Source organism: Rhinichthys klamathensis, unplaced genomic scaffold (assembly GCF_029890125.1).
Source record: "Rhinichthys klamathensis goyatoka isolate OS25496 unplaced genomic scaffold, OSU_Roscu_1.1 h1tg000104l_1, whole genome shotgun sequence".
In the NCBI taxonomy this organism is placed as follows: Eukaryota; Metazoa; Chordata; class Actinopteri; order Cypriniformes; family Leuciscidae; genus Rhinichthys; species Rhinichthys klamathensis.
In genome coordinates this window covers 3,713,643-3,726,662 of record NW_026606643.1, presented here as the reverse complement: position 1 = coordinate 3,726,662, position 13,020 = coordinate 3,713,643, and the positions used below count along the sequence as shown (strand labels likewise).

Genomic DNA, 13,020 nt, shown 5'->3' with positions numbered 1-13,020 from the left:
GGGATGGACATGGTCAGAAACAATGCTCAGGTAGGCCGTGGCATTTAAACGATGCCCAATTGGCACTAAGGGGCCTAAAGTGTGCCAGGAAAACATCCCCCACACCATTACACCACCACCACCAGCCTGCACAGTGGTTACAAGGCATGATGGTTCCATGTTCTCATTCTGTTTACGCCAAATTCTGACTCTAACATCTGAATGTCTCAACAGAAATCGAGACTCATCAGACCAGGCAACATTTTTCCAGTCTTCAACTGTTCAATTTTGGTGAGCTCTTGCAAATTGTAGCCTCTTTTTCCTATTTGTAGTGGAGATGAGTGGTACCCGGTGGAGTCTTCTGCTGTTGTAGCCCATCCGCCTCAAGGTTGTGCGTGTTGTGGCTTCACAAATGCTTTGCTGCATACCTCGGTTGTAACGAGTGGTTATTTCAGTCACTGTTGCCCTTCTATCAGCTCGAACCAGTCTGGCCATTCTCCTCTGACCTCTGGCATCAACAAGGCATTTCCGCCCACAGAACTGCCGCTCACTGGATGTTTTTTCTTTTTCGGACCATTCTCTGTAAACCCTAGAGATGGTTGTGCGTGAAAATCCCAGTAGATTAGCAGTTTCTGAAATACTCAGACCAGCCCTTCTGGCACCAACAATCATGCCACGTTCAAAGTCACTCAAATCAACTTTCTTCCCCACACTGATGCTCGGTTTGAACTGCAGGAGATTGTCTTGACCATGTCTACATGCCTAAATGCACTGAGTTGCCGCCATGTGATTGGCTGCTTAGAAATTAAGTGTTAACGAGCAGTTGGACAGGTGTACCTAATAAAGTGGCCGGTGAGTGTATATATATATATATATATATATATATATATATATATATATGAATAAGAGTGACGACGCAAAAAATAGCTCTATTCGGTTTTCTGTGCGCACACACCCGACCGAAGCGTGCAGCCATGCACATAAACGCCTATACAGCGCGCGAGGACTGATTGAGCTCTCTTTCGTGTCTGAGTGGACAAATACACACAACATTATGTCTAAATGTCCGTTTTGGAGAGTATTCATGTAAACTATGTTGGTTATGTCTTAAACAGTTGTGAGAGAATCGGATGTGCATCAGTGCAATTGTATCCGCATGTCATTAGACATGATCCGACGTCTTAAAGTGACAGTGCGTAATAAACCTAATGCGGTCCGTGTCCTTAATATTGATCAAGCAACAAAAGAAAAAGAGAAAAGCATTCACTGCTCGTTAATAGCTTTAATGTTATATTTAATATAATTAGTTCATACAAATAACTGTCTGCTGCTTGAAAGAATAAAGAATTATGTATGCAAGTAGTTATAAAGAATGCATATATCATTAATTGAAAAGAAGACTGTTCTATTTTAGGAAAAGTGGTTTTATTTAATTTTAAGATATTTTAAGCAGTTAAATCTGTATTGCATGTTCAAACTTTAAAATCATTCATATTAACAGGTTAATAGATGTTTTCTCCGGCACGAAGATCTCAGTACAAAGACTGAGATGGAAACAGAATTTCCCCCAAATTCTGTGTTCTAGGGAAGTCATATTACACTTTTTAAAGCCCTTTCTCTTATTAACACGTTTCCAGATGATCAGCTATGACACATTACCACTTTGAGATATTTAGTCACCAGTATTTATTTTTTATTGTTTAATCCAACCAACTCAACCAACTCAAAAACGTTTTGAGCTGTAGGCCTATGTATTTTTCTCTTAATTTTCGTAGCCTATGTGTAAAAAAAAATAAAAAGGAAAAAAACAATTTTATTCTGCATGAATACAAAAAAACTACCAACAACTATAACTATAGATCATAATAACAAAGTACAGAAACAACAGTTTTATTTTGGGACGGTTGACATTCACTTTAGGACGGTTCAAATTGGTTTTCAGGACGGTTCCAGGACGGAGGTGAAAAAAGTTAGTCTGGAGCCCTGAGCTGAAGTCACAACCGCATTCTAACCAAATAACCATAGCGAGAGTATCAAATATGGTTGCGTCCATAAAACCGTGAAATTTGATCACGTAATCGATTGGATGTGTTGTTCCAGCCCTAGTCACATTTTTGCACTATGATGAAATTTTTCCGCATTTTCAGGAAATATTGCCTTTAAGTCGTTCATTGTTAAATGCAGCTGTTTTTGTTTAAGGTATAGTTCACCCCAAAAATTATGTCATCCTTTACTCACCCTCACCAACTTTTGATCACCTAAACCCACAAGACATTTGATCATCTTCAGAACACAATTGAGATATTTTTAATGAAATCTGAGATTTCTGTCCCTCCATTGACAGTCTACGCAACTACCACTTTGACGCTTCCAAAAGTTCATAAAAATATCATAAAACTAACCCATATGATTTGAATGGTTTAGTCTGAATTTTCTGAAGAGATATAATTGCATTATATGATGAAGAGGCTTAAATTAGCCTTTTATTCACATTTAAACATTCATAAAAGCACACATCAGATATGGTAAACGGAAGCTTGAGCATGTTTGCTTGACATGTAAGAACCAATGAGGTTCATTGTCGTGTTACGCAGCACGTTTGAGCTTTAGCTAGAACCAATGAGGTTCATTGTCGTGTTGCGCAGCACGTTTGAGCTTCAGCGAGAACCAATGAGGTTCATTCTCGTGTTACGCAGCACGTTTGAGCTTCTGCAAGAACCAATGAGGTTCATTCTAGTGTTACGCAGCACGTTTGAACTTCAGCAAGAACCAATGAGGTTCATTCTCGTGTTACGCAGCACGTTTGAGCTTCAGCAAGAACCAATGAGGTTCATTGTCGTGTTACGCAGCACGTTTGAGCTTTAGCAAGAACCAATGAGATTCATTCTCGAGTTACGCAGCACGTTTGAGCTTCAGCAAGAACCAATGAGGTTCATTCTCGTGTTACGCAACACGTTTGAGCTTCTGCAAGAACCAATGAGGTTCATTCTCGTGTTACGCAACACGTTTGAGCTTCTGCAAGAACCAACGAGGTTCATTCTAGTGTTACGCAGCACGTTTGAGCTTTAGCAAGAACCAATGAGATTCATTCTCGGGTTACGCAGCACGTTTGAGCTTCAGCAAGAACCAGTGAGGTTCATTCTGGTGTTATACAGCACGTTTGAGCTTTAGCAAGAACCAATGAGGTTCATTCTCGTGTTACGCAGCACGTTTGAGCTTTACCTAGAACCAATGAGGTTCATGCTGGAGTTACGCAGCACGTTTGAGCTTCAGCAAGAACCAATGAGGATCATTCTCGTGTTACGCAACACGTTTGAGCTTCAGCAAGAACCAATGAGGTTCATTCTCGTGTTACGCAACACATTTGGGCTTCAGCAAGAACCAATGAGGTTCATTCTCGAGTTACGCAGCACGTTTGAGCTTCAGCAAGAACCAATGAGGTTCATTCTCGTGTTATTCAGCATGTTTGAGCTTTAGCAAGAAGCAATGAGGTTCATTCTGGTGTTATTCAGCACGTTTGAGCTTTAGCGAGAACCAATGAGGTTCATTCTCATGTTATGCAGCATGTTTGAGCTTCTGCAAGAACCAATGAGGTTCATTCTCGTGTTACGCAGCACGTTTGAGCTTCAGCGAGAACCAATGAGGTTCATTCTCGTGTTACGCAGCACGTTTGAGCTTTAGCAAGAACCAATGAGGTTCATTCTGGTGTTATGCAGCACGTTTGAGCTTCAGCAAGAACCAATGAGGTTCATTCTCGTGTTACGCAACACATTTGGGCTTCAGCAAGAACCAATGAGGTTCATTCTGGTGTTATGCAGCACGTTTGAGCTTCAGCAAGAACCAATGAGGTTCATTCTCGTGTTACGCAACACGTTTGAGCTTCTGCAAGAACCAATGAGGTTCATTCTCGTGTTATGCAACACGTTTGAGCTTCTGCAAGAACCAACGAGGTTCATTCTAGTGTTACGCAGCACGTTTGAGCTTTAGCAAGAACCAATGAGATTCATTCTCGGGTTACGCAGCACGTTTGAGCTTCAGCAAGAACCAGTGAGGTTCATTCTGGTGTTATACAGCACGTTTGAGCTTTAGCAAGAACCAATGAGGTTCATTCTCGTGTTACGCAGCACGTTTGAGCTTTACCTAGAACCAATGAGGTTCAATGCTGGAGTTACGCAGCACGTTTGAGCTTCAGCAAGAACCAATGAGGATCATTCTCGTGTAACGCAACACGTTTGAGCTTCAGCAAGAACCAATGAGGTTCATTCTCGTGTTACGCAACACATTTGGGCTTCAGCAAGAACCAATGAGGTTCATTCTCGAGTTACGCAGCACGTTTGAGCTTCAGCAAGAACCAATGAGGTTCATTCTCGTGTTATTCAGCATGTTTGAGCTTTAGCAAGAACCAATGAGGTTCATTCTGGTGTTATTCAGCATGTTTGAGCTTTAGCGAGAACCAATGAGGTTCATTCTCATGTTATGCAGCATGTTTGAGCTTCTGCAAGAACCAATGAGGTTCATTCTCGTGTTACGCAGCACGTTTGAGCTTCAGCGAGAACCAATGAGGTTCATTCTCGTGTTACGCAGCACGTTTGAGCTTTAGCAAGAACCAATGAGGTTCATTCTGGTGTTATGCAGCACGTTTGAGCTTCAGCAAGAACCAATGAGGTTCATTCTCGTGTTACGCAACACATTTGGGCTTCAGCAAGAACCAATGAGGTTCATTCTCGTGTTACGCAGCACGTTTGAGCTTCAGCAAGAACCAATGAGGTTCATTCTCGTGTTACGCAACACGTTTGAGCTTCAGCAAGAACCAATGAGGTTCATTCTAGTGTTAACCAGCACGTTTGAACTTCAGCAAGAACCAATGAGGTTCATTCTAGTGTTACGCAGCACGTTTGAGTTTTAGCAAGAACCAATGAGATTCATTCTCGTGTTACGCAGCACGTTTGAGCTTCAGCGAGAACCAATGAGGTTCATTCTCGTGTTATGCAGCACGTTTGAGCTTCACCAAGAACCAATGAGGTTCATTCTCGTGTTATGCAGCACGTTTGAGCTTTAGCAAGAACCAATGAGGTTCATTCTCGTGTTATGCAGCACGTTTGAGCTTCAGCGAGAACCAATGAGGTTCATTCTCGTGTTATGCAGCACGTTTGAGCTTCACCAAGAACCAATGAGGTTCATTCTCGTGTTATGCAGCACGTTTGAGCTTTAGCAAGAACCAATGAGGTTCATTCTCGTGTTACGCAGCACGTTTGAGCTTTAGCAAGAACCAATGAGGATCATTCTCGTGTTACGCAACACGTTTGAGCTTCAGCAAGAACCAATGCGGTTCATTCTCGTGTTACGCAACACATTTGGCCTTCAGCAAGAACCAATGAGGTTCATTCTCGTGTTACGCAGCACGTTTGAGCTTTAGCAAGAACCAATGAGGATCATTCTCGTGTTACGCAACACGTTTGAGCTTCAGCAAGAACCAATGAGGTTCATTCTCGTGTTACGCAGCACGTTTGAGCTTCAGCAAGAACCAATGAGGTTCATTCTCGTGTTACGCAGCACGTTTGAGCTTCAGCAAGAACCAATGAGGTTCATTCTCGAGTTACGCAGCACGTTTGAGCTTCAGCAAGAACCAATTAGGTTCATTCTCGTGTTACGCAGCACGTTTGAGCTTCAGCGAGAACCAATGAGGTTCATTCTCGTGTTACGCAGCACGTTTGAGCTTTAGCAAGAACCAATGGGGTTCATTCTGGTGTTATGCAGCACGTTTGAGCTTTAGCAAGAACCAATGAGGTTAATTCTCGTGTTATGCAGCACATTTGAGCTTCAGCAAGAACCAATGAGGTTCATTCTCGTGTTACGCAACACATTTGGGCTTCAGCAAGAACCAATGAGGTTCATTCTCGTGTTACGCAGCACGTTTGAGCTTCAGCAAGAACCAATGAGGTTCATTCTCGTGTTACGCAACACGTTTGAGCTTCAGCAAGAACCAATGAGGTTCATTCTAGTGTTAACCAGCACGTTTGAACTTCAGCAAGAACCAATGAGGTTCATTCTAGTGTTACGCAGCACGTTTGAGCTTTAGCAAGAACCAATGAGATTCATTCTCGTGTTACGCAGCACGTTTGAGCTTCAGCGAGAACCAATGAGGTTCATTCTCGTGTTATGCAGCACGTTTGAGCTTCACCAAGAACCAATGAGGTTCATTCTCGTGTTATGCAGCACGTTTGAGCTTTAGCAAGAACCAATGAGGTTCATTCTCGTGTTATGCAGCACGTTTGAGCTTCAGCGAGAACCAATGAGGTTCATTCTCGTGTTATGCAGCACGTTTGAGCTTCAGCAAGAACCAATGAGGTTCATTCTGGTGTTATGCAGCACGTTTGAGCTTTAGCAAGAACCAATGAGGTTCATTCTCGTGTTATGCAGCACGTTTGAGCTTTGGCAAGAACCAATGAGGTTCATTCTGGTGTTACGCAGCACGTTTGAGCTTTAGCAAGAACCAATGAGGTTCATTCTCGTGTTACGCAGCACGTTTGAGCTTCAGCAAGAACCAATGAGGTTCATTCTCGTGTTACGCAACACATTTGGGCTTCAGCAAGAACCAATGAGGTTCATTCTCGTGTTACGCAGCACGTTTGAGCTTCAGCAAGAACCAATGAGGTTCATTCTAGTGTTACGCAGCACGTTTGAGCTTCAGCAAGAACCAATGAGGTTCATTCTCGTGTTACGCAACACGTTTGAGCTTCTGCAAGAACCAATGAGGTTCATTCTAGTGTTACGCAGCACGTTTGAGCTTTCGCAAGAACCAATGAGATTCATTCTCGGGTTAAGCAGCACGTTTGAGCTTCAGCAAGAACCAATGAGGTTCATTCTCGAGTTACGCAACACATTTGGCCTTCAGCAAGAACCAATGAGGTTCATGCTGGAGTTACGCAGCACGTTTGAGCTTTAGCGAGAACCAATGAGGTTCATTCTCGTGTTACGCAGCACGTTTGAGCTTCAGCGAGAACCAATGAGGTTCATTCTCGTGTTATGCAGCACGTTTGAGCTTCACCAAGAACCAATGAGGTTCATTCTCGTGTTATGCAGCACGTTTGAGCTTCACCAAGAATCAATGAGGTTCATTCTCGAGTTACGCAACACATTTGGCCTTCAGCAAGAACCAATGAGGATCATTCTCGTGTTACGCAACACGTTTGAGCTTCAGCAAGAACCAATGAGGTTCATTCTCGTGTTACGCAACACATTTGGCCTTCAGCAAGAACCAATGAGGTTCATTCTCGAGTTACGCAGCACGTTTGAGCTTCAGCAAGAACCAATGAGGTTCATTCTCGTGTTACGCAGCACGTTTGAGCTTCAGCGAGAACCAATGAGGTTCATTCTCGTGTTACGCAGCACGTTTGAGCTTCAGCAAGAACCAATGAGGTTCATTCTCGTGTTACGCAACACATTTGGCCTTCAGCAAGAACCAATGAGGTTCATTCTAGTGTTACGCAACACATTTGGCCTTCAGCAAGAACCAATGAGGTTCATTCTAGTGTTACGCAGCACGTTTGAGCTTCAGCAAGAACCAATGAGGTTCATTCTCGTGTTACGCAGCACGTTTGAGCTTCAGCGAGAACCAATGAGGTTCATTCTCGTGTTACGCAGCACGTTTGAGCTTTAGCAAGAACCAATGGGGTTCATTCTGGTGTTATGCAGCACGTTTGAGCTTTAGCAAGAACCAATGAGGTTCATTCTCGTGTTATGCAGCACGTTTGAGCTTTAGCAAGAACCAATGAGGTTCATTCTGGTGTTACGCAGCACGTTTGAGCTTTAGCAAGAACCAATGAGGTCCATTCTCGTGTTACGCAGCACGTTTGGGCTTCAGCAAGAACCAATGAGGTTTGTTCTTGAGCATCAAGCAAGTACGGTTGAGCTATTGTTTATATTTGCTGATCATCCGTTCATCATATAAATCATAAAATTTGTACTAAACAGCTCAATTCCTATGGATTAGTTTTAAGACCTCTTTATGAACTTTGTGAAGCGACACAGTGGTTGTTGCTTATACTGTCAATGGTGGGACAAAAATATCTCATATTTCATTAAAAATATCTTCATTCATGTTGTGAAGATGAACGAAAGTCTTAAGGGTTTGGAACGACATAAGGGTAAATAAATGATGACAGAATTTACATTTTTGGGTGAATTAACCCTTTAAAGGTGCAATGTGTAACATTTTTGAGTATCTATTAACAGAAATGCAATATGACATCCATAACTATGTGTTCAGTAGTGTATAAAGAACTTACTTAATAAACCGTAATGTTTTTATTACCTTAGAATGAGGCATTTATATCTACATAGGCGCGGGAATCCCCTTCTATGAAGGTCGCCATATTGTGACGTCATGTTTCTACCGTAGCCGACAGCGAACAAACAGCGTTACAGAGCGCGTTTCGTCACCACATTGAAAAAGAAGCCGCAGGAAGCTAGAAGAAGCTAGTCATAAACACCGTGAGTAGTGACGTTTCCCTTGTCAGTGGTGTAAATATGTAGTTGGATTGTTTCATGTAACTTAATTCTTCTCCCTCGCTGTGTTATGGCTTTGCTATGTGGGGATAAATGTGCTGGTTAAGTTCGTGAGACAGCTGATTAGTAGGCTACTCTTGTCATTGACCGTAAAACAGTTACAGGAATCACCAACCCGTCGATCTTGGAAGCATTTTAAGTCGATCGAGTTTCCAAAATCAGAGAAAAAAGCCTTTGTGTGTAGTAAGTGGTGTCTAGGGGATGCGGAGGCGCGCGTGCTGTCACAATCACGTCATTTTTGCCGCACGCACCTTTGGGCTCATGCGGACGCGTCGAGTTTAAACAAGGCTCAGCCACAGTAACAGCTCATATTAGCCAGCTAAACTTTTACTACCCTGTTAGAAAAAATATATTGTTGCATAGTTTCATGTGGTTCTTCTCCCTCGCTGTATTATGGGTTTGCTGTGTGGGGAGAATGTGCTGGTTACGTTCGTGAGACAATCAGCTGATTACTATTATATTATGTAAGGTGCATTGTGTAATATTTCTGAGGATCTATTGACAGAAATGCAATATAAAATCCATAACTATGTTTTCAGTGGTGTATAAAGACCTTACTTAATGAACCGTTATGTTTTTATTACCTTAGAATGAGACATTTATATCTACATAGACGCGGGAATCCCCTTCTATGAAGGTCTGAAGGTATGTTTCTACCGTAGCCGAAAGCGAACAAACAGCGCTAAAGAAACCTACTACTCTCTGCTGCTGACTCAGACTCAGACGACGACATATTTTGTCTTACGTCGGCCACCGTAGCTTCTCATTCGAGTTTGAAAACCGAGGGATAGGCCGCGAGTGACTTGCTGTTTGCAATTTGCAATCTCACCACTAGATGCCGCTCAAAATCCCACACTGCACCTTTAAATATTGAAAAAAAAACTTCCACCACCACCTTAGTGGTACCAAATCAGGTGCTGATGCTACTATCTGTAGAACTTGTGGCACCAGTGCCATTGCTCTCAAATGTTAGTCTGGAGTAGGGGTGGGAATCTCTAGGCACCTCACGATTCGATTCGATTACGATTCAGAGGGCTGCGATTCGATGCTAAATCGATTATCAGAATCTTTTTTTTGTGTGTGTGTGACTATAAATACTTTGCTTTAAAAGTACAAAGTAATGACCCATAAAGAATTAACGTACAATATATTTTATTAACATTGCAAAGAACCAACAGGAAAATACATGTGTGTCTGAACTAGCAGCAGCATATTTGTAGTAAATTAATAATATAACAACGACCGGTAAGGTTACAGCCGAGTGTTTTTCCTCCTCTGGCTGGAAACGTGTCATTTGGCTTCATGTGTCTTGTTTCCGAAATATTTTAGTTTTACTCTACAAAGCTTACAACTAGTGTGGCTCTTGTCCAGCTCCTTTCCCCCTTCAACTTCAGAAGCCAAAATATTTCCACACGTCAGCTTTTAACGAGGAGGGTGTTTGGATTTGGCGCTCAGCCATCGCGTCCGCGTCTGTTATGTGCACGCCACAGACGGTCCGGCCACTGCACTTCCGCGCTTCAGAGTTCCGTCTTTCGCGTTCCGTCAATATTACGTTATTATAAATATATATCTAAAAAAAATTTTTTTTTTTTGAAAATCGATTTTTGACAATTGTGAATCGATTCAGAATCGTCCACGTCCGCATCGCGATTTTTTCCCCCACCCCTAGTCTGGAGTCCACTAGCTCATCCTTCCCTTTTGAAGCTTTCCTAAAATTTAAAATTAATCTTTGTCCCGCCGAAGAAAATTAGAGACGAGAGTAAAAACATGAACACACTGGAGAGCTGCTTTATAGTAGACATTGAAGTTGCAATTCTAATTGAAAGCGACTTCAAACTTATTTTTGAAGAACGAAAACAAAAATTGTCAAGAGTATAATTTTAAAACGAACACTGAACGTCAAAGTAAGTCTAAACAAGACTTGGAGCAGCACTGAACAAGTAGGCTACTTATTGACATTAGCAAGTGCTCTTAGTCCTGCTAGGCAGTTTTGTTGTCATAATAAAGGTAGGGATGCACAGTTCTGGCATCAGTTCTGGCAAGTCACATTAGTCAAGCTCTCATCAGCTGACTCTCAGCTGATCCACATCCACCTATAGGAATACGACGCCTATCAATATAAGCTCCTTCAGTTTTATCAGCAGCTATCGCGTTTCTCAGGAGCCAATCACCCTCCTCCATCCCCAGCTCCTCCTCTCCTCAGTCAGGATTTGGCCTTCTGAGTGCCCTTTGAATCAGAATAAATTCTCAAATTAATTTGTACTTTAAAATCTTGAATTAATGATATCTGCAATACATTCATGTTGGTTCTGTTCTGTTCTGTTATTGCTCTTATCCATGCTAGGCTGCATGGATGCGCAGGGAGTTTTTGCCCAGAACAGAACCATATCGCCAATCCAAACTGTATGCTAATGGTCAATCGTATTTGACGGTAGTGGACCTGACAGAACTAATATATTGACCGATAAATCTAAATCCAATTGTTTTATTTTTTGAGAGCCTAATAACAAAAGCAAAAATCTCAACATTAAAAGCTGTCCAAAATTTCTTTATGACAAAAACTTACTTTACAAAGAAATAAAATAATGCCTACATAATGCAAATTAGTCACTTGAACAAAACATTTAAAAAATAAAAATGCATGTGCCTATAGATAAATAAAATGGAATAGCCTAGACTACACCCAGACAATAATGAAATGGTTAATTTGGTTTAATTAATTAAACCATATTGATTATAAAAATAATACGAGAAAAAAAGTGCGTTATTATTAATAATGCATCAATGTTTGTTTGTTTTTTGAAAAGGAAACATCTTAAATTAATATCACTGTTTCAAATAACAGCACTGGTGTTTGAGCTGTCCACGATGAACCATAAGTGATAATGATCGCTTTGTTAGTGGGTTAACTAACTCAATGAAACCTATATGAGATAAATCAGATATGTATGCAACATAAACATAATATTACAACTTAGGCTATATCTGCACAAAATTATGCGAATGCACAAGTGAACTTGAACTAAGTTATGTGTCAGATCTCTCCTGTTGTGGACGCACTCTTCCCGTAACAACCTGCTGAAACAGGGCAATCAACCCAAACTAATTCACAATGCAATATTACAATAGTGTTCTTATTATAATGTTATGTGCACGACAGTCCCAATCATAGTTATTAATGTTGTGCATTGCCATTTGAGCTGCATGCACTGAAGCTAAAGATGGTCAGCAGACTGGAGAGCTTTACTACCGCGGTAATTAACTTAAAACGTATCCTACATGAGATAAATCATATACTGTGTATATATATATATATATATACACAAAATATGTGACCAATATATTGACCAATATATTGTGCATCCTTAAATAAAGGATAATAATAAAATGTGTTTCGGTCATGAACGAATGAATCACTTGAGTGCATGATTCAATGACTTGCTTATTACACAATACACACAGAAAGACAGTCAATTGTCGCCTATTGGCGGAATACAAAAAGATTCACTGAACAGTGAAAGATCTTTTTGGTGAATGGATATCGATGAATCTGAATCAAATTCCCCATCAATAGCTACTGCAATCAGACACATGATCACCAAAGCACATCCAACTAAATTCAGAACAATTGCATCCTCAAATGCGCGAAAACTTAGAAATACATCAATGTTTGCATCTATCGCAAATGATGCATTTCTACTGTGTGAAGGCGAACAACTCCTAAAATTAAATCTTATATGGCTTCGACATAGATGCACAAACAATGTCCTTGATTTTCTATTGTTCTTCGTACAAAACTGAATCTGTCACAAAGGTGGGTATGTGAGCTGTGCAGACAGCAGATCTTTGCAGGTTTTGTGTCATGTAGTGAAGCAGAGATCAGCACACGGCCTTTAACGGGCTAACACACTGTAGCATGCTAGCATCAAATCATAATCTGCATATATGGTGTCATATTTTCCTCTTTAAAAGACAAAACTGCTGGATAAAGAAACGGACGTGTAGAGTAGATAAAAGCACGGTGGTGTGCATCGCTGCCACTCATCCTACCTGTTTCCACAAAAGCTTTTTATTCCAGAGAGGCTTGACATAACAGCGCTGAACATTAGCCAGCAACAGTGCTGCTGTAAACACAAACCAAACCCCGCTCGAACTGCGCATGCGCTGCCGCACTCTTCGGCAATGTTCGGGATGGAGTCGAATATCAGCGTACGCAAGGAATTTTGCATTATGGTATTTAATAATAGTAGCCTATATAAAAAGTTTTGGAAGAAAAATAAACATTTCAACATGCTACTTGCGGTCAAATGAAATCGCTATGTGTTATGTTTACCTGAATGAGTAGAGTCCGTTTATCATTTAGAAAATAACCATTTAACATTTTTAATGTAGGCTATGTGCATAACATTTCGCAACATTTGGCTGTCAAATGAAGCAATGAGTCAAAAACAAAAAAGATTGGTTAAAAATCAA

General features: G+C 41.1%; 1 protein-coding gene across 2 annotated transcripts in view; it reads right to left on the bottom strand.

The window, feature by feature from the left end:
* LOC130087163 (rab GTPase-activating protein 1) overlaps window positions 1-12,705 on the bottom strand; it is a 95,989-nt gene extending 83,284 nt beyond the window's left edge. For both annotated transcript variants that reach the window (XM_056253389.1, XM_056253390.1), the window contains exon 1: window positions 12,598-12,705. The gene's annotated coding sequence lies outside the window, so the exon portion shown is untranslated. The remainder of the gene's footprint in view (window positions 1-12,597) is intronic.
* Between the last annotated feature and the right edge of the window lie 315 nt (window positions 12,706-13,020).